The following is a 21,236-nucleotide window of genomic DNA, read 5'->3' as shown; positions in this document are numbered from 1 at the left end:
GACTTCATCAATCATCAGTTCCTAGTCCATCAGTTCCCAGTCCAGGCGTTGGCCATGGTCACTAGGATGCAAGTAGAAAGGAATAATCCTGGAGGTTATGTACGGTACCAGCTACTGTGAAATTAAACAAACAGTCTGTAAATAATGCAAATTTTAAGGGGATACAACAGTCATAAATGAATGAAATCTCATGAGATTTCGAAATCTCATGAGATTTCGAATAAAAAGTTTGATCCTTTCAAGCTTTCATTCATTCCGAGTTTCAGAATGTTTCATTCCTAATGTTCTGTTTAGCATCAAGCCATTAACCACCAAATAAAATCAGACAAAAACTTCACTTCTGTGCCTCCAAGAATACCGTAATCTGTAATAACAAATATATTTAAAAGAAAAAAAATATTATTTCATTTATCTATTAAAAATTAAAATAAGGTTTAATGTTACTTCGAAATTAAACAAACTGTTTGTAAATAATGCAAATTTTAAGGGGATACAACAGTCATAAATGAATAAAATCTCATGAGATTTCCAATAAAATCTCTTGAGTTACAATACAAAGTTTGATTCTTTCAAGCTTTTCATTCATTCCGAGAAATTAGATAAAAACTTCACTGCTGTGCCTGCCTTCAAGAATACCGTAATCTGTAATAACAAATATATTTAAAAGAAAAAAATATATTATATAGCGGTGCACAAAGGATATAATTTGGAGTTATGTGAATGTGGGCTAAAGTTTCCAGTACATACCAGCAATGACATTACAGAGTACTTTCCCACTGATCTACACTATAGTACAAATAGATAATCTTGTATAAATGGCATCGTATTGTTTGTACGTGCTTTTTCAAGTGAATGGGCAGACTAATGACATTAAAAAATTATCTAAATATTTTTTTTGAATCACAAATATATATATATATATATATATATATATTAAAATGTGACAAAATCGTATGAAATAATACCTCTTATATATTTTTTAAGAAAATCTGAAACATAGCATAAAAAGTATTTTAAAAAAAGTGGAAGAGAATTCTTCGAAAAATTTGTTCCAACAATAAAATGTACATATCTTTAACTCTAAAAAATAATATTTTTTGAGTTGGAAAAAATAAAAATAACAATAACAATGATCAAGTATTTCTAGTGTTGAAGATGGTAAAACAATGTTCAATTATTTATGCACCAGATGTTGACCTAATTGTTATAATTTCTGTCGACTCAATCATGTTCAAGATATATATATCCTTAACCTGATTTCTGTTATTATCTCTCTAGGCTTAATTATACTTGTTATCTCTGTGAGCTCAACCGTGTTCAAGTATTTTACATCATAAAGTAATATATATCCTTAACTTAATTTCTACAGGTTCAATTATACTTGTTATCTTTGTCAGCTCAACCATGTTCAAGTATTTTACATCATAAAATCATATATATCCTCAACTTGATTTCTACACCTAATGTTAACTTGATGAGTGTTGTGACTCAATCATATTCAAGTATTTTTAAATCATAAAATGATATATACCCTTAATTTGATTTCTACACCTTAAATGATAAATGTTGTTATCAACTCTATATATATTAACTTGATTTCTACACCTTAAATGATGATAAATGTTGTTATCATCTCTAAGTTATACTTGTTATCTCTGTAAGCTCAATTATGTTCAAGTATTTTACATCACAAAGTAATATATATCATCAACTTGATTTCTACACCTAATGTTAACCTGATGACTATTGTTATCTCTATCATGCTCAATCATGTTCAAGTATTTTTACATCACAAAATATATATCTGTTATGGATTAAAACTACTATATATAATTGCTGTATTTAATACTAGGAACGTGAGCTCCAAGGCTCGATTTGATTGCTCTTGTATTTCGTGACTCAATCTGCCTTAACAAGATGCCTACGTACCTTGCTGATTGCCAAGGATCAAGTCAAAAAAACGTAGTTCTGATTTGTGGGGTGAGACCCCTTATATAGATGTGGGAGTCCTTGAATTGGACTTGGTATAGGAGACTTGGTGGACAAGCCTCTGAATTAGGATAGACTTAGGAGTCCTAGGAAGTAGGAAGCTGATTCCTTATCTTTTTAGGTCCCCTTGAGGCTAATCTCTAAGGATTTATATCCTTATCGGGACTCTTTTCAACATCTGATTTCTCCCTTATTAATTAATTACGAAATTAATTAATAATCAGGGCCTTTGGGCCTTTTTTTTTATTCCATCAGGCCTGAACTGGTCCATCAGCTTTAACCTTTCTGGTTTGAGTATCGTATATCTATTTATTGGGCCTAGCAGCCCATACCTGGCAGTATTTAATTATACTATCATAATTTATTTATCCCTATCATTTGCCCCCCAACTTTTGAGAAACATTGATTAAGTTTCGCAGAAGTTAAATCTACTCGTTCCCTTACAGGGTTTTGTTTTTGCGTAAAGTGTGGAGCGACCTACACATTTACAATGAATCTTCCTTTTATTCAGGAATTATCTTAATTTCCAGGAATTTTTCCCTAATTTTCTGGGATTTTCCCTAATTTTCTGGATTTTTCCCTAATTTTCTGGGATTTTCCCTAATTTTCTGGATTTTCCCCTAATTTTCTGGGATTTATCCTTAATTTCTGGATTTTTCCCTAATATTCTGGGATTTATCCTTAATTTTCTGGATCTTTCCCTTAATTTCTGGGATTTATCCTTAATTTTCTGGATTTATTCCTTAATTTTCTGAAAATATTAACATTTTTCAGAAATTATTTAAGGAATTTCCTTATTTTTCTTTTTTTTATACAGATTTCGACCAGGAATCCATTCGGCCAGGATCCTGGTCGAATTAACCTTCAGTATGCCTTGGTCGACTGAATTTCGAGCAGGTTCTATTCGATCAGGAATCCTGGTCGATTTTCGGCCAGGATTTTCACCCCTTCCTTTTTTTTTTTTTTTTTTTTTTTACAGTTTTCGAGCAGAAAATTTTCGAGTAGGAAATTTCAATTTCGGTCAGGATTTTCGGTCAGGAGTCCTAGTTTTGACCGAATTAACTTCCCTTGGTTGCCCAGGTCGATAGAAATTCGGGCAGGATCCATTCGACCAGGATTTGGCCTTGCTTTCTGGTCGACAATCTTCTCAGGGTTAAGAAAAGAGGATCAGGATTTTCGGTCAGGAGTCCTAGTTTTGACCGAATTAACTTCCCTTGGTTGCCCAGGTCGATAGAAATTCGGGCAGGATCCATTCGACCAGGATTTGGCCTTGCTTTCTGGTCGACAATCTTCTCAGGGTTAAGAAAAGAGGATCAGGATTTTCGGTCAGGATTTCTATATAATTCTTGGTCGAATAGGTTTAAATTCTGGTCGAAATAACCATTTTCTTTAGCCCTTGTCGACAGAATTTCGACCTCAACTCTTTGGATTAGGAATGTATCTGGGTTTATCTGGGTTTTGCATTTGGGCCCTAATTCTTTAATTAACTGGGCTTCTTTGGGCCTGGGCTAGTTCATGTCTTTCCAATCTGGGCCTTTTTCTGAATCTGGGCTTCTTGTGCCCACAGGCCCAATAATTCTGGGGCTGGTCTAAAAAAAAATTTTAGAACCTTCTGGAATTTTCGAGGTTTTTATGGAATTTCCAAATGTTTCTGGATTTTTCTAGAAAGTTTCCCTTAATTCTTTCAATTCCTTGTAGAACATTCCAGAATATTCCTTACTTTGGGCCAAAATGGGCTTTTTAAGGCCCATTATCCACTTATTTCTCCTATATATAGGTGGGATGAGAGTGTGCTTCTTCACACCTCTCATTTCATTTCTCTTCATCTCAAACTTCCTAATCTTCTCCTCTCTCAAATCCACTCCTTCCTCCTCCCAAGTCTTTTCCAGTCTTTACTAGATGGCTGACAAGAGTTCCGAGAGGGCGGCCAAGATAGCCTCGGCTTCAAAACGAGGTAAGGATATCGAGATCCGCTCTTCATATATGTCTTTAATTGATATGATTAATACTAGGGGGGATGAATATCCTTCCACTGCACATCTCGACTCCTTTAATCACTGTAATACTTGGCATAACATAGATTTCAATAAACTAAATGCTCGTTATAACGTCCCTCCCCCCTTTAGACTAGTTCCAGTCTCTGGTGGTGACCGTACTTGCCACTGGAGGCCCGATACTCTCTTCATCTACACCGACGCCCTTAATGCTGGGCTTAGGTTCCCTTTCCATCCTTTTATCCCTCATCTTTTGGCTGACTTACAAATCAACCCGTGTCAGCTTCCTCCAAACGCCTGGAGGAATATTCTATGTTTTATGGTTTGTTGTCTTAGGGAGGGCTTTCCTCTTTCTGTAGCCGTTTTTAGGAAAGTCTTTCAATGTTACAATAGTTCTTCCAATATTTGTGGCTGGGTTTATGTCAAACAAAGGCCCAAAAGCAAACATATCTTTAATAGCGCCTCTATTCCTGATAATAATCCAAATTGGAGGAATAGTTTCGTTGGGTTACGTTGGGAGAATGGCGACTGGGGCACGCTCTTTCGATCTTCCTTCGGGAAGGTCAGTGATGGTAGCCTCAAATCCATTCACTTAACTCCTGAAGAAACTATCATTTACAATGGGCTCACTCAGGATGATGGCACTACCACCAGCTGGACTCTTTTAGAAGAGTTTTCCCTGATTCATGTGGGACTATCCCCTGTTTCTCAACAGGGTATTTCTCTTCCCTTCTCAATTTTTCTTTATTTCACGCATTATTAACATCACTTATTTTGTCTTTTGCTTTGTTTCAGCTGCTAAGGAGATTAACGAGGACAATGTCCCCTTGGTCGAGGAAACAGCTAGGATGAAGAAAGCTCGGTTAGCAGGCCTAGACACCCGAGGAAAGGCAACAGAGCCTATCTTCTTGAGAAAGCACAAGGAGCCTATGGGGGAGGCTTCAACTGAAGGAGCTGAGGGCCATAATGCTCCTATCACTGCTGCTGCCCCTGCTGCTGCTGCTACAGGCGCCTTTCAGCCTCTCTGGGGATTCCGCCGAGGGGATACCGTGGTTGGTTCCACGAAGCATGCTTGGGATTGGTCCTACCATAGCGTGACTCCAAAGGACTTTACTGATGTGGTGGCCACCCCTGACCTTGAGAGGATTAAGCTCATGGGAGCCCAATCTCTGGCTTCGGTATGCCTTCTCTTTTTTAAACTTATTTCTCGTTCTTGTAGCACTTTCTTGCCTTATACTTTGTTAATTGTTTTGTTTCAGTCTAACGCCTACTTTCAAGGCGCTGTGAGGCAAGCCGAATCATGGAAGCGGGCTTCTGATAAGGCCGATAATGCCCTCAGGAGGCAGCAGAAGAAGTATGCTACCCTGGAGAAGAAGCTCAAGCGCAAGGAGGAAGAACTCGGAGAGTCTAACGCCGAGCTGGTGGTACTTCGGGCGGATAAGGATAAGGCTATAGACAACTATCTGGACTCGGAGGAGTTTGCCCAATCTATGAGGATTAGGGATGATTCAGTCTTTCCCGAGTTTTTTAGGACTGGTTGGGACACGGCCCTTGGGACCGTGAACGGGGCTTGTCCTGATATTAACCCGGCGGACTATATCTGCCCTGATGACGAGGCTTTGCTACAGAGGTTTCGTACCCGAGTAGTTGTCTCAGACCATGTTTCTCAGGATCCACTCCTTCCTCCTCCCGAGTCTTCTTTCAGACCTGCTGAGGACGACAGCTCTTCCTCCTCCTCCGAGACGACAGAGACATCCAGCGAGAGTGGAGAGGACGATGATATGGATGCCGAGGGTACTTCAGCTCCTTAGAGCTTTTTCAGCCCTGCGTGGCTTTTTTTATTTTCGAGACTTTATTTATCAAACTTTTGTAACATCTATCAGATCTATTTCATTTATCACCTTTTATGCTTGCATCCATGCATTTGATTTTTATTTGTTAGGCCACAAACATACTTTGAAGAACTTATGAATTTCATAAAATTGTCTGGGATTCGTCCCTTACACAAGTCTTAATAAATTTCGTAATAAAACTAAAACATATAAATCCTAAGCAAGCAAAGCTTCAAGGTGCTTTTCAACCTACTCGCCATCCTGACGAGTGAGAATCGTACTTCGATCATCTCACACGTAGTAAACCTTCAGGTTTTGTGCGTGCCAGGTTCTCGGGACTTCAAAACCATCCATAGTCTCCAGCTTGTAGGTTCCTCTACCCTGAACGCTCTTGACTCTATACGGCCCTTCCCAATTTGGGGCAAGCTTTCCTTTCTGTCCGACACCAGAAGCCTCTATTTTTCTCAAGACTAGGTCACCTTGTTTGAAAAACCTCTCTTTAACCCTTAGGTTGTAGTAGAATGGAGCCTTTTTCTGATATTCTACTATCTTTGCGTGTGCTTTATCTCGCACTTCATCGATTAAATCCAGGGCTAACTTCTGCCCTTCCTCATTTTCTTTTTCATCAAAAGCCTGAATCCTTGGAGAAGAATGTGATATCTCCACGGGAACTACTGCTTCCGCCCCATATGCCAACATGAAAGGAGTTGCATTTGTCGTGACTCTACAGGTAGTCCTATAGGCCCACAATATGGGAAGTATCTCATCCACCCAGTTATTTCTTGACTTTTCGATCCTCTTCTTTAGTCCATCCAGGATTATCCGATTTGCTACCTCCGCTTGCCCATTGGCTTGCGGGTGAGCCACAGAGGTGAACCGTAACTCAATTTCATTTTCTTCGCAATACTTCTTGAATTCCTCGTTGTTGAATTGTGTTCCATTGTCAGTGACGGGGATACGGGGAATTCCATATCGGCACATAATGTTTTCCCACAGGAATTGTGCAACCTGCTTAGTTGTGATTTTGGCCAAAGGTTTGGCTTCGATCCACTTGGTGAAATAATCAATGACTACAATCAGAAACTTCCTTTGTGCTGTGGCCATAGGAAAAGGCCCTAGAATATCCATCCCCCACATAGCAAAGGGAATAGGTGAGTTGATAGAGGTCAGCATCTCGGGGGGTTATCTGGCGACTGGTGCATGCTTCTGACAACGATCACACTTCTTTACATATTCTTTGGCATCAGCCATCATTTCTGGCCAATAGAAGCCTAAACGAGTTATCTTATGAGCCAAGGCCCTGCCCCCCAAGTGTTGCCCACAAATACCTCCATGCACTTCCTCAAGAGCTAAGCGTGCCTCATCGGGCCTGAGACACCTCAAGTAAGGAACCACGAAAGATCTTTTATATAGAATCCCATCTATCAAAGAGTACCTTAGTGCTCGAACAGTTAACTTCCGTGCCTCAATTGTATCGCTTGGCAACCAACCGGTCTGAATGTGAGCCTTGATGGGATCAATCCATGACGTCCCCAAGCCTACGGGAGCCACAAGCTTAACATCTATGCTTCGTGTCTTCAAAACACGGAAGTACACACTTCCTGAACTTTCTTCAATCTCAGATGAAGCAAACTTTGATAGCGCATCTGCTTTAGCATTTTCTTCCCTTGGAATGTGTTCAACATGGCATTCATTAAATTGGGTCATCACAGCCCTTACTAGGCGAACATACTTTGCCATCGTATCATCCCTTGCTTCAAATTCTCCCTTTACCTGGGATATGATCAACTTCGAGTCTCCACGGACCTTTAAGTTTTTGACTCTAAGTGTCCCAGCTAGACCAAGGCCAGCAATCAGGGCTTCATACTCTGCCTCATTGTTTGTGGTTGGGAAGTCTAGCTTCATGGCATACTCAATTAAGAATCCATCAGGGCTTTGCAAAACCAACCCTGCTCCACTGGAATTTGTTTTTGATGCTCCATCAAAATAGAGAACCCAATATTCTTTCTCCTTGTCCCCATTGTCGACTCCCTTGTCTTGAGGTGTGGTATCTTCCTGCCCCCCGACTTCTTGGTTGGGTATGGTACATTCCACCACGAAGTCAGCTAGTGTCTGGGCTTTTATGGCCATACGTGGCTTATACTTGAGATCGAACTCTCCCAACTCTATTGCCCACTTAATCAGTCTCCCACTTGCCTTGGGACTGTGAATGATATTTCTCAGTGGCTGATTTGTTAGCACTTCAATTTGGTGAGCTTGAAAATAAGGACGCAGCTTTCTTGAAGCCATTACCAAGGCTAAAGCGAATTTCTCAATGGCTGAATAATTCAACTCAGCACCATGCAAAATTTTGCTGACATAGTATACGGGTTTCTGGACTTTCAGTTCCTCCTTAACCAACACCGCGCTCAAGGCGCTTTCTGAAACAGCCAAGTACAAGAATAAAACTTCACCCAGAACTGGCTTGGCCAACAACGGGGCCTGGCCCATATACTTCTTTAACTCTTCAAATGCCTTCTGATTTTCCTCACTCCATACAAAGTCTTTAATGTTCTTTAATGACTTGAAGAATGACAAGCACTTGTCTCCTGACTTGGAGATGAATCGTCCTAGCGCAGCAACCCTTCCTGTGAGTTTCTGAACATCCTTGACAGTTTTTGGGGGTTCCATGTCCAGGATTGCCTTTATTTTATCGGGGTTAGCCTCAATTCCCCTCTTTGAGACCATCAATCCCAAGAATTTTCCAGATCCTACTCCGAAAGCACACTTCGTGGGATTCAACATCATCTTGTGGTACCTCAGGACCTCAAAAGCTTCCCTCAAATGGGTTATATGATCAGTCTTTACTAGACTCTTGACTAGCATGTCATCAACATAGACTTCCATAGTCTTCCCAATAAGATCCTTAAAAATTTTATTCACCAACCTTTGATAGGTGGCTCCTGCATTCTTGAGACCAAACGCCATAACAAGATAACAATAAACACCAAAGTCAGTGATAAATGATACCTTTGGAATGTCATCCTTATGCATTTTGATCTGGTTGTATCCGCTAAACCCATCCATGAAACTCAGCATCTCATGTCCAGCGGTGGCATCAATCAAAGTATCAATTCTAGGCAGCGGAAAACAGTCTTTGGGGCATGCATCATTCAGATCGGTGAAGTCTATACACATCCTCCACTTTCCATTAGCCTTCTTCACCATTACAGGGTTTGCTAACCACTCCGGAAATTGAATCTCCTCAATGAAACCAGCCTCTAAGAGCTTTTCCACTTCCTGCTTTATAGCCTCTTGTCTTTCCGGGGCAAAATTTCTTTTCTTTTGTTTCACTGTCTTCCGGCTTGGATCCACGTTTAACTTGTGGGTAATTAACTCCGGGTCTATGCCTGGCATATCAGCTGCTGACCATGCAAACACATCACTATTTTCTTGCAAAAATTTCACTAACTTCCCTCTAAGGGGCTCCTCTAATGTAGCTCCAATGAAAGTCATCCTCTCAGGATTCTTGGGATCTAAAGGAACCGAAACCAATTCTTCTGCTGGCCTTCCTCTATTCTCATCATTTTCTCGAACATCCATATCTTCAATAGGAAAAACCTGCCCCCCGACTCCATCTGCCCTCAAAGAGGCCACATAACAGCTTCTAGCCATTTTTTGATCTCCTCTCTCTTCTCCAATCCCGTTTCGGGTGGGAAACTTCATGACTGAATGGTAGGAAGAGGGGACTGCCTTGAAGGCATGTATCCCTGTTCTCCCCATGATAGCATTATAAGTTGAACTAGCCTTTACCACCACAAAATCCAGCATCTGCGTTGCTTGCCTTGGCTCCGTACCTATGGTGGTTGGCAATTTAATTATCCCTTCCACAGGACATTCTACTCCAGCAAATCCATATATCGGCATGTCGGTTGGTGTCAACTGGGAGTCGTTATACCCCATCCTTAGAAAGGTGTCGTGGAGCAAGATATCCACAGAAGCACCATTATCCACAAGGACCCTCTTAACCGGGCTATTTCCTATTATCGGCGTTATGACCAGCGGGTCGTCATGGGGAAACTTCACACCCTCTAGGTCGGAATCATCAAAAGCCAATGTTACTTCTGTCCTGGCCCTCTTCGGGGCTTCTCCAACAATATGCATAACCTCTCTAGTATATGCCTTTCTGGAATTTTTGGATAATCCAGCAGCAGTTGGACCTCCAAAGATCGTGTTTATCACAGGCCCTCGAGGTCTCGGCCCTCCATAAATGGTGTTTATAACTGGTCCTCTAGGTTGGGGATTCCGCCCCTGATCATCTTGGTCCCTCCTACGATCTTCAAAGTTCTTCCTTCTATTATTATTTCTGTCTCCTCCATCTCCAGTATACTTGTTCAATCTTCCTTTTCGAATCAAAAACTCAATTTCATCTTTCAACTGCCTACACTCATCGGTGTCATGGCCAACATCTTTGTGAAACCTGCAATACTTGCCCTTATCTAGCTTGGCGGGATCAGCCTTCAAGGGCTTAGGCCAGCGAATATCTCTGTCTTTCTCAATCTCCATCAAAATCTGACTTCTGGGAGCATTCAGCTTAGCGTATTCAGTGAACTTTTGCCCAGGTCCTCCCTTCTTGGGGGTTGAATCAGGGTTTTGTTCAGTTCTAGGATATTTATCCTTAGCGATATACTCCAAATCAGTTTTTCGTTTCTTGCCTCCAGTGGGCTCATTACTTACTACGGTCTTCCTCATACTTTCTTCAACCTTGATATACTTCCCTGCCCTCTCTTGGAGCTGCAACATGCTCTCAGGGGGTCGTTTGGCCAAAGACATCTTGAAAAACTCATCCCTAGTTCCTTGTTGCAGTGCTATCATGGCTACCTTATCATCAAGGTCTGGGACTTTTAAAGCCTCCTTTGTAAAACGATTTAGGTAATCTCTTAAGGATTCTTTAGCTCCCTGCACAAGACTCATAAGAGATGCTGAACTTTTCTCATGGACTCTTCCACTGATGAATTGCTTAATAAAAGCCTGACTTAATTCTCTGAATGATCCAATAGAATTTGGGGGTAGGCGACTGTACCATCTTTGAGCCATACCCGACAGGGTTTGAGGGAAGGCCCGACATTTTATAGCATCGTTCACGGGTTGCAGCAGCAGTGCATTAGAGAATGTCCTAACATGATTAGCGGGGTCTCCCGTGCCATCATAGGCTTTGATAGTGGGCATCTTGAATTTTCTTGAGATATGGGCATTCATTATCTCTTCTGTGAAGGGTGGAGTTGGATCATCAGGATCTCCAAGGGGAAGGAGATTGCTTGGATCAGTTCTTGGGACAGCAGCCCTTCTTACCGGACCATCCAGGTCTATGATAGGAGGAGGATTTCTCCCCCTAGGAGGTATGTGGGGTCTGGTGGCTTGGTGAGCCTCCAAATCACGCCTCAGCCTTTGGATTTCAGCCTCATGAGCCCTGATCTTTTCCTGCACTTCTTGGGGATTCGCCCCTGGGGTGCTTTGGGGGCGTTGCCTTCCATCGGCCATTGGCTCTTTTCCAGGACGCCTCCTTCTCGGGGCCACTTCATCATCCGAAGATTCGGAGTCTCTCTCAGTGTATGGACCAGAAAATTCCCGATCCTCAGGGATAGGATCTAAACCTCGTATATAGGGGGGCGACCGCACTCGTGCTTCGCTTCGCCCAGCATATCCACTTCCTCCAACCTCAGGGTGAAGGGGCATCCCATAAGGGGGGTTAGTAGTAACAATAGTTGAATATTCATACCCGATGGGTCGAGAATTCACAGGTATATGTATTTGTTGAACTTGAGGATTCGTACCTTGAATAGTCGGGGGAGTTGTCCCTTGTGGCTGAGGATGAGTTGCCCCTGTCTGGGCTTCCCCCTGAGTAGATGCATAAGTTGAATGGGGAGGAACCTCCACGGTTGATGAAATCACCTGGGTTGTCCCTGATGGTGTTCCCTCCTCCAGAGTGCTGGTTGTTCTCCGTGTTCTCGCCATGGTTGTTGTTCCGTTTTTCCCACAGACGGCGCCAAATGTTATGGATTAAAACTACTATATATAATTGCTGTATTTAATACTAAGGAACGTGAGCTCCAAGGCTCGATTTGACTGCTCTTGTGTTTCGTGACTCAATCTGCCTTAACAAGATGCCTACGTACCTTGCTGATTGCCAAAGATCAAGTCAAAAAAACGTAGTTCTGATTTGTGGGGTGAGACCTCTTATATAGATGTGGGAGTCCTTGAATTGGACTTGGTATAGGAGACTTGGTGGACAAGCCTCTGAATTAGGATAGACTTAGGAGTCCTAGGAAGTAGGAAGCTGATTCCTTATCCTTTTAGGTCCCCTTGAGGCTTAATCTATAAGGATTTATATCCTTATCGGGACATCTTCTCAGTACGGATTTTTCCCTTATTAATTAATTACGAAATTAATAATAATCAGGGCTTTGGGCCTTTTTTTTATTCCACCAATGCCTGATCTGGTCCATCAGGGCTTAACCTTTCTGGTGTGAATATCATACATTTTTCTTATTGGGCCTAGCAGTCCATTACTTATAAAATCAGGACTTATTTATCCCTATCAACATATCATATTCCAAGGACATTTATTAATCTAAACATTTTACACCGAAAAATAAGATATAATAAGTTTACTAAAGAATAATCCATATAATCAGAATAAAATCCAAATGTTTCATAATATATAAAACATAATAGTGTTGTCTCATGGGCACATAACACTAACATAGACTACTTTACAAAGTGGATTGAGGCTAAGGTACTAGCCAAGATAACCACCAAGCAAATTACCCAATTATTCTAGGAGAATATGATATGCCGATATGGAATCCCACGCATCCTTGTCACGGATAATGGGAAATAATTGATAATGCAGAGTTCAGAGAGTACTGCGACAATAACAGCATAGAACTTCGCTTCACCTCTGTTGCACATCCTCAGGAAAACGGGCAAGCGGAAGTTGCTAACAGAATCATCCTTGATGACTTAAGAAGAGGGTTGAACGCTCGAGAAACACTTGGGTGATGAGCTGCTGTCTATACTATGGGCATATCGAACCACCTGACAAAGTGACAACTGAAATGCCCCATTCATGCTGGCTTACGGAGCCGAGGCAGTTGTGCCCCTTTAAAATCACTCATACATCCCCTAGGATCGAAGCTTACGAGCAGAGGACAAACAAAGAAGGCATGAGGCTCACTCTCGATCTCATTGACGAGGTCAGGGATGAAGCCAACGCCCGCAATGCAGGGGGAGCATCAACGAAGAGCCTCCCTCTATTACAATAGATGGGTTAAAGAAAGGTTCTTTCAACAGGGAGATTTGGTTCTGAGGAAGATTGAGGCCATCAGGAGTAGGGGAGAGGGAAAGCTAGCCCCCAACTGGGAAGGACCTTATAAGGTCAGGAAGATACTGGGACGAGGATCCTACAGTTAGAGACCCTGAATGGTGATGAAGTACCTCGCACTTGGCATGCTTCGAACCTGAAGGTTTATTAGGTTTAGGACATTTAACTACATGTTCCTAGTACTTAGTATTAGTTTTATAAATTAGGTCGACGAAACCATCTTATGTAAGGGTTGAACCCATTTCTTAGAGATACTATCTATTTATGGAAGTTTATTTTATCATCTTGTCTACCAATTTATTGTAAGTACGAGCATCTAAAGAATGCAAGTCCCGAAGGACCAAATGCCGAAAATAAAAGATAAGTATGAAATGAAATTAAACGTAGTGCATAGATAAAAGATCCTGAAGGATCATAAGTTAAAGTCCGAAGGACCAATAGGTTACAGACCAATAAGGTTTAAATTAATAAGTTCTGGAAATAAAAGCCACATACGACAATCAAGACCATGCAAGGCCACATCATTCACTCATCAGAGGAGTCTCCCCCTCGCCATCCGAGCCTTCCTCAGAAGAAGAACCACTGCTCCCTAGAATCGACTCCCTCATCTTCCCTCGAAGGGCTGCCCTGGACTTGGGGCTACCCGAAGGGGCTTTGCCCTTAGAGCCGGAACCGGAACCCAAGTGATTGGAACTCGGCTGTGGCCTCATGCGAGGAGTCGAGGGCACAGATCCGGAAGGATGCTCATATAGGTCCATAACAGGCAACTGCCAGAGGCAAGATAGAAGGCTTGGATCAACCACATTCGCCCATATGCCTTGAGCGTCTTTGACTCCCCTATTCCAACCTATTGCGAAGTTAACAGGGCACATCTCATCATCATGCTCGTCCATCATCATGGTGAACCTGGTGGATCTATGATAAGGAGCCTTATGGTCTTTCCATTCCTTCTTCCTCTTCTCTTCCGAGCTAGCATATTTCTTCTCCATGATGGCAAGCTTGCCCTCCGCCTCATGGGCCTTAGACTCCCACTTCCCTAAGAAGATAGTCATTTACTTCATGGAAGTCTGCAATGCATTGTAATCGCCTCTCATTTTCACAGCCTGAGTAGAGGAAGCTGCGAAATAGGCATTGGCCTGACAAAGAAAATATGAGTTTAATTAAGAAGGGATGAGCCCCAAAGGAGTGATTCCTATAATATTTTCCAAGTTCTAAGAAAAAGAGAACTTAAGCGAAAATTTGCACAAGTAGAAACATACCTGATAGAGGGCATGAGCTCGCAGCATCTCAGCCTCGATGAGTTTCTCACCAGAGGAGACGAATAAGAGGTTGGGAGGAGTAATGCAGTTTTTTCGACCATTCGAGAGTAAGAGCCGGGTTGCCGAAAACGGAGTCGTTGGAAGAAATACCCCATCTAGGCTCGAAAGGGGTCCTGGCACTCCCGTCAAAATCCTTGGTCCTCTTAAGGCCAGATCCTGATGCCTCGAGGAAGGTAAGGACCTTAGGAATATGGTTGGCCTTCTTGATGGCATTTCTGGCCATCCTGCCTGTAACAGCATCGCTCGGCTTGGCTTTGGTGTCAAGAGCCTTAGCAGCTGAAATAAGAAGAAAAGAAATAGATGTAAGAATAAACTTGTACAAAGTAAGGGAAAACAAGGATAAATACCCTATAGAGAGGCAGCTAAGGCCATCCTCGACAAGCTTGACTTCCGTCATGAACTCCCAATAAGGGGTCCTCCCGTCATCGTCAATAAGAAGATCTCGGGCATGAAGCTCGGCATCAGAAAGGTTGAGAATGAAGTGGGAACTATCAACTGGGCTACTGAAGTCACGTCTGAAGTATACCCCCCAGTCTCCATCCTTCCACTCAACAACCACAAACTTCTTGTTCCAATTGTGGTTTGAGTCATTGAGGGAACTAGTGTTCACTATTTGGGGAACATGGGCTCGGTCTTAAATTACTACCCAACCAGGCTGAGTCATAGGAGACGCCTTCAACATGAAGATTGTAACGACTGGGAATTTCGTGACATGATTAAGTGTATAAAGTATGATTTTGTGGTGTAATATAATTTATGTGATATTGATTTAATAAAGGGATGAAATTTTGTTGGTTAATTGTCCTTATTGTATATAAGTAACTGGGAACGTAAAATGAGGAGTTCCAGTTTGATGAGTCAGCTTAAGGGATAAGCTGTGTTGTCGGGCCGTCATGTAGAACGGGACCCATTTTAAAAGAGAATAAAAGTATTTAAATGTGAACTATGTGTTGTTATGTGAAATGGAAATGTTTAATTAAGTCTTTCAGTGACGTGTTAGTTGGTATAAAGGATTTGTCGTGAAGCGTAAATAAAACGCTAAGCGTCGGGTCGTCAAACAGAACGTAACCCGTTACGCGAAAAGGGGAATAATAATAAAAAGGGAAATTTTATGATCAGATATGAGTGGTTATGTGTGAATATATGTGTTGCTTGTCTGTATGCATGATTACGTGATCTGTTGCTTTTTAAAATGATTTAAGAGATTTATTTGATTTAAAATGAGGTTTATTGAACCTTAATACATTTTTATAAAATTACCTGAATAAGGTCAAGGCGTGAAATTTATTTTGTTATCTTCAAAATAGTCCTAGTGACTTTCTAAAAATGATAGACGGATTTATTTCTTGATCGGTGCATTTTAAAATGATTTTATGGAGTTAAAATGCTATTTTCAGCATAATCGTGTAAAATCCTTATTAAATCAACCGTTCGCTCAAAAATTATTTTAAAAATATGGTTGAAAAGCTAATTTCGAGATCTACGCTCTAAAATTTTCACTCATTTCATTCCCATCTTTTCCGAGAGAGTTACTTCGTGTTTAAATTCATTTTAGATTGAAAACAAGAGAAAAGAGAAAAGAAAAATTAAAGTATGGTATAATGACCATACTACCCTTGCCAAAGTAATATATATACTCCCTCCCTCCCTTTCTTTTCTTTCACCCGGCCTCACTCTCTCTCTTCTCTCACTTTCTCTCATCTCTCTTTTCTCTCTCAAACTCTCGAAGCTCTCTCTCTCTCTCTCTCTCTCTCTCTCTCTCTCTCTCTCTTCTTTTCTCTCGGTACAATCCTCTTCTTCCATTGATTTCTATGGATTCATCCATGAAATTCATGCTCATTCTATATAATACTTTAGATCATATGCATGTGTGTATTTGTGCTTGCATGCGAGTGTGTGTATGTGCGATGGGCTCGGTGTTGAGCCGAGTGTCGAGTCTTTGTTTCTTTCGAATGCTTGATTGCAATTTCTGTGAAGATTGAGCCTTACATGCATGTGTTGCTGTGTTTTTGAAAGTTAATCGGAGGTTTTAAGGTTGGAAACCCCGGATGGGGGCACCCATGAAGCCACTGCTACCGGTGATGAACTCCGATGAACCGGTGGTGAGTGATGATGTAATAACTGAGCTCTCGTATTCATAAAACTATTTTTGATGTTTGCATGTGGTGTTTTATTGAAAACCAAATGGGATTTGTGATTCAAAAGTTATTAAGTTGATTCTGATGATTTAAATGGTTGTAAATGTTTGTTCTTAGATAATATTGAGAAATTAGATTAGTTCATGGTCAAAAGAATCGAATTAAAAGTTGCATGTGTTGTTTTGCTTGAAACCCGAGTGGTTCTTGATCATTAAATTGATTTTGATGATGTAAATGGATTACTGTTGATTGATTGTAGAGATTATTGAATAAATAGATTGAGTTGTGGTTTAAGAATCCCAAATGATGCATGCATGTCTTGATTATTGGAAATCTCGAGTGTTCTTGCTTGTTCTTAAGGAATTAAGTTGATCTATGTGTTTAAATGGATTGTAGACGTAATTTCGACTTGGTTGTGAACAAAATAGTAAATGCATGTCAAGATAGAGCTATGCATGTAAGTGTTTAGGTTTAAGATGATTTAAAAGAATGAGTGATGACTTGATCCCAAGTTTATTTGCAAATTTGGTGCTTGCATGTTAATGTTGATTCTTGGGTTGTTGTAACACCCCCAAATCCGGGGTCGGGGATTCGGGTTGTCACAAGTTCCATTTCCAATACCTTGCTAAGTGATTGATTTGATTCCAATACCTTGCTAAGTGATTGCATGTGAAATTTCTAAGAGATATGTGATTTATTTGATTATTTGGTTCGAATTAAATGATGAAAAAGGAAGGATTGAGTCTTCTTGATATGAGGTTATATAATTAATATGATAACTCGAGTATAGAGTTTAGATTTAGGATTATATGTTATGTGCATTGCGTGATTCAATGACTATTTGATTAAAGTATAAGGGTATATGGTGTATGCGTGCCTTGTGTATATGTGAGTATATATATATACTCTCAGTGTATTGTGATAAAGGGAATTGTTAAGCGTTCTGGGAAAGTCGAGTGAGAATCTAATTAGGGTTTAATTGTTTAATTGTAGATTCGGAGCGTGAAGGCATTCGGGCTAGGAAAGGGAAAAGTGTACTAGGTGGCAGTAGTTCAACCCTTGTGAAACAGGAAAGCGAATTCAGGCAAGTAACTCTACTTACTTGTGTAAATTGTTATAGAGAGGATATTGTTCATGCCATGTTGGAGTATTGAACTTTTATAGCGTTTGTACACCTATTATTGATTCTTGAGATACCCTGTAATTGTCCTTGTGAACCTATCAATAAGATTATTGTTCAATCCTTTTAGTAACCTTTTCTTATCCCGATCACTTGTTAATACCTTGAACTTTTGTAAACCCTATAAGAACCTTTATGGACCCCCTTGCATGATAGTCCTTTATCCCTTTGTGATCTTATCTATAATGATCCTTGAAACCGTTTTGATTCCCTAAACAGTGTACCTTGTAATCATTTGATCAAAATTCCTAGCATTGAACTTTGCTTATCTTTGATTTATTCACTTTCTTTGAATTCTTGAAATTGAACTTAAGAATGAATTTCGACTTGAAAGAGTCTGAAACCTTTCTTTTCCAACACAAGGTTTTCCAAACGAATTCCTGATGGATTGGATTGAGACGTAAGAGACTAGTGGGACTAGTCTAGTCATATAAAGAGGCTAGCGGGGCTAGTCCGATTTAAGGTTGAAATTATGCCATAGGTACCTTAAAGACCAGATGGAGGTTGGTACGGGCTGATCACCCGTTATTATGAATTGAAAGTTAAAGTAGTCCAATCAAGGGTTCCCCATCACTTTATAAAGGATATTGAATACATTGCTTTAGCAAATTGCTTCTTTTAAAATGAAATGGCTATAATGTTTTGAAAAGAGTTGATTGTGATATGATTAGCATACAGCTTGTGAACCCTAATTCTTATTCTGATATGTTATCAATCATATAATTGATTCCCAAAGATGAATAGATCCTCGCTTTCCTTTTGAGAGATCATTTTGAGATCATGTTAATGATTGTGTGTGATGAATGTCGGCTTTAACCCTATCTTGAGCTTTGTTTCCTTAAAGCCCAAACTTTTTCTTCATAACCTTTCCTTAGCCCAAATACAGAAATCCACCACCTAGAGATGTTAAAGTAGAATGCCCTGAATCAGGAATGGTATATTGTGGATTTTATATCGTAGAACTGTTATATAGTTATTTGATGAATTTTATACTCATATGTTTTGCTTTGATCTAACCATGGCAATTAAGCAAGAGGATGGCCAGGCATAGGCGCACTGCTCGTAAGAGCGTACCTGGTGGTCCCTACCGTGTTGAGGGCTTCTAGATGCCAGAGCAGGTAGTACAGGTTATGTGTGAGAAAGCGCTTAGCCAGAAAAGTTGTAAAGATACAATGGGTTATCTGTCGGTTTCAAGTCGGAATCGATTATGTAAATTTGGTTTTATTTTGGGTTGTAATTTATATATTATGGTTGGTAGTTGTAATCTTGTCTCAAACTTTATCATGTCTGATCATGTTAGTAGTTAATCGGGGTTTATGCTTATTATTCATAGTTTAATGGTGTGTGGGTCCTCATTTCCTAACCCCGAGATTGAGGACGTCACAAGTTGGTATCAGAGCTACATGATTTAGTCCACGAGACAAGTTAGGATAAAAGGGGTATTTTGGGTATGTATACCTATATCGCGAGAGTGTTCTACTCATATAGAGTTAAGTTAGACTATTATGTATAGTCTAAGGAAAATTTATATAAGCTAAAGTGGCAACTAGAGTTATGGTGTGAGTTAATTGGAAGTTTTATTTAACCCTAATGTTATTTTTTAGTTGTTGTTTTGTTTTCTCTCAGGACCCCAGTAGTGGTAGTGATTTTGATTCTGAGATTAGTTTGACCGGTACCCCAGTGGACCCCATTCCACCCTCTTTAGAGGAGCCTGTGTATGTTAGTTCAGATCCAGAGGAGCATCCATCTGAGAGTAGTGAGATTCATATGCAGATATCACCCTTGAGGACAGAGTTAGAGACCCCAACCCCTGAGCCAGAGTCTGAGATGCCTAAATTGTGCCTGATAGTGTTGGTAGCAAGTTAGCCCAGGATCGAGACTTTGTTTACTCCCGTATTCCTGATTTGGGAGCTTTGGTGGACGGTTAATTCGAGACTCTAGGAATGGGACTTCAGTGGTGATGGAGGAGTGGAGAGCTAGGATTCAGTTGGTGGAGCAGGTTGCCCGGAGGAGATTGGATGAGGGACCATCCACTAGTGATGCTGATGCTGAGGCCCGGAGGCTACATAAGATCATTCGTTAGATGTTGGTGTGTTGAGAGAGATTTTGGATGATTAGATGATAGTGTTGGTCAGGTGGATCATTTGGTGGGGCCCGTAGTTGTTGTTTTTCAGCGCCAGTAGGCTTTGGGATACTTGGTCAGATGACGGGATCCCTTTTCATTTGTTATGTTGTATTGTATCTCAGAATTTTTTAGTAATAGTTGTTAGAAGTTAGGGGTAGATATAGGGATGTTTTCCAGTTTTCCTCTGTTTAGCCCTGCTATATTATTGTACCTTACTTCAGAACTTGTCATAATCAGACTTTATCTATGTACCTTTGGCTTGTTGAATCGATCATATATCTTGTTCCTATTGTGCACCCTGGAAATCTATATAAACTGTCTTGCATACCATGTCTCTATACAACCGTGTTTAAAATTCTGTAAAATCGTACCTGTGCCATGAGAAAACACCAATGATATGAGAAATTATATAGTAATAGGATTGCATGTGCAAAATTGGGTAAAGCTTAAAACCCGCAAAAGTGATTTCGTAATAAAATGTTGTTATATATCAATGCAATGCTATCGTGTTGCTAAATAATTGCTCAATCAGGTTTGTAAGAAATGGCCAACTCGCCAGATCACCAAGAAGAAGAAACTCAAACCCAAGAATAAGAACTAAACCAAGATACCACTATGATAAACCGACTTGCTCATCTTTTGCAACAACCTGTATCCCCTAGAGTTGATTATTTCAAACACTTTCAATCTGTTCATCCCCCAGAGTTCTTAGGTTTTCCCGACCCAATAAAAGCTCAGTCGTGGTTAGAAAAAAATGAGAAAGCGTTTGAGTTAAAAAAGTTAAGGATGAAAAGAAAGCTCAGTATGCGAGTTATTACCTTAAAGACGATGCGAGTTTCTGGTGGGAATCTTCAAAGGCTTTGCTGAAGGAAAGGATTTATTGTGGGAGAAATTTACTGAAATGTTTCTGGAGAAGTATTTGCTAAGTTATATGCAAGACCAGTTGGAGATGAAATTTTTGGACCTCAGACAAGAAGATATGTCGGTAGCAGAATATGAAGTAAAATTTCAGAGTTGTCTAGATTTGTACGTGAGTATGTGAATACGTAGGCGAAGAAGGCCAAAAGGTTCCAGCAGGGACTTCGGCCATGGATCAAAGTCAAGTGGCACTGTTGGAGATCAAGAACTATGCCGCCCTAGTGCAAAAGGCAATGATAGTCGAAAGGGAGCGTGAAGCTACAAAAAGAGAAAATGAAGGTAGGAAAAGGAAGTTTGAGAGCTCGGAGCAAGAGCAAGGAAGTTCAAAGTTCAGAGGAAAGTTTGGAAAGAATGGTGGAAGTCAAAACCAAAAGTTCC

This window comes from Apium graveolens, chromosome 5 (genome assembly GCF_009905375.1).
Source record: "Apium graveolens cultivar Ventura chromosome 5, ASM990537v1, whole genome shotgun sequence".
In the NCBI taxonomy this organism is placed as follows: domain Eukaryota; kingdom Viridiplantae; phylum Streptophyta; class Magnoliopsida; order Apiales; family Apiaceae; genus Apium; species Apium graveolens.
This window is presented reverse-complemented; position numbering follows the sequence as displayed.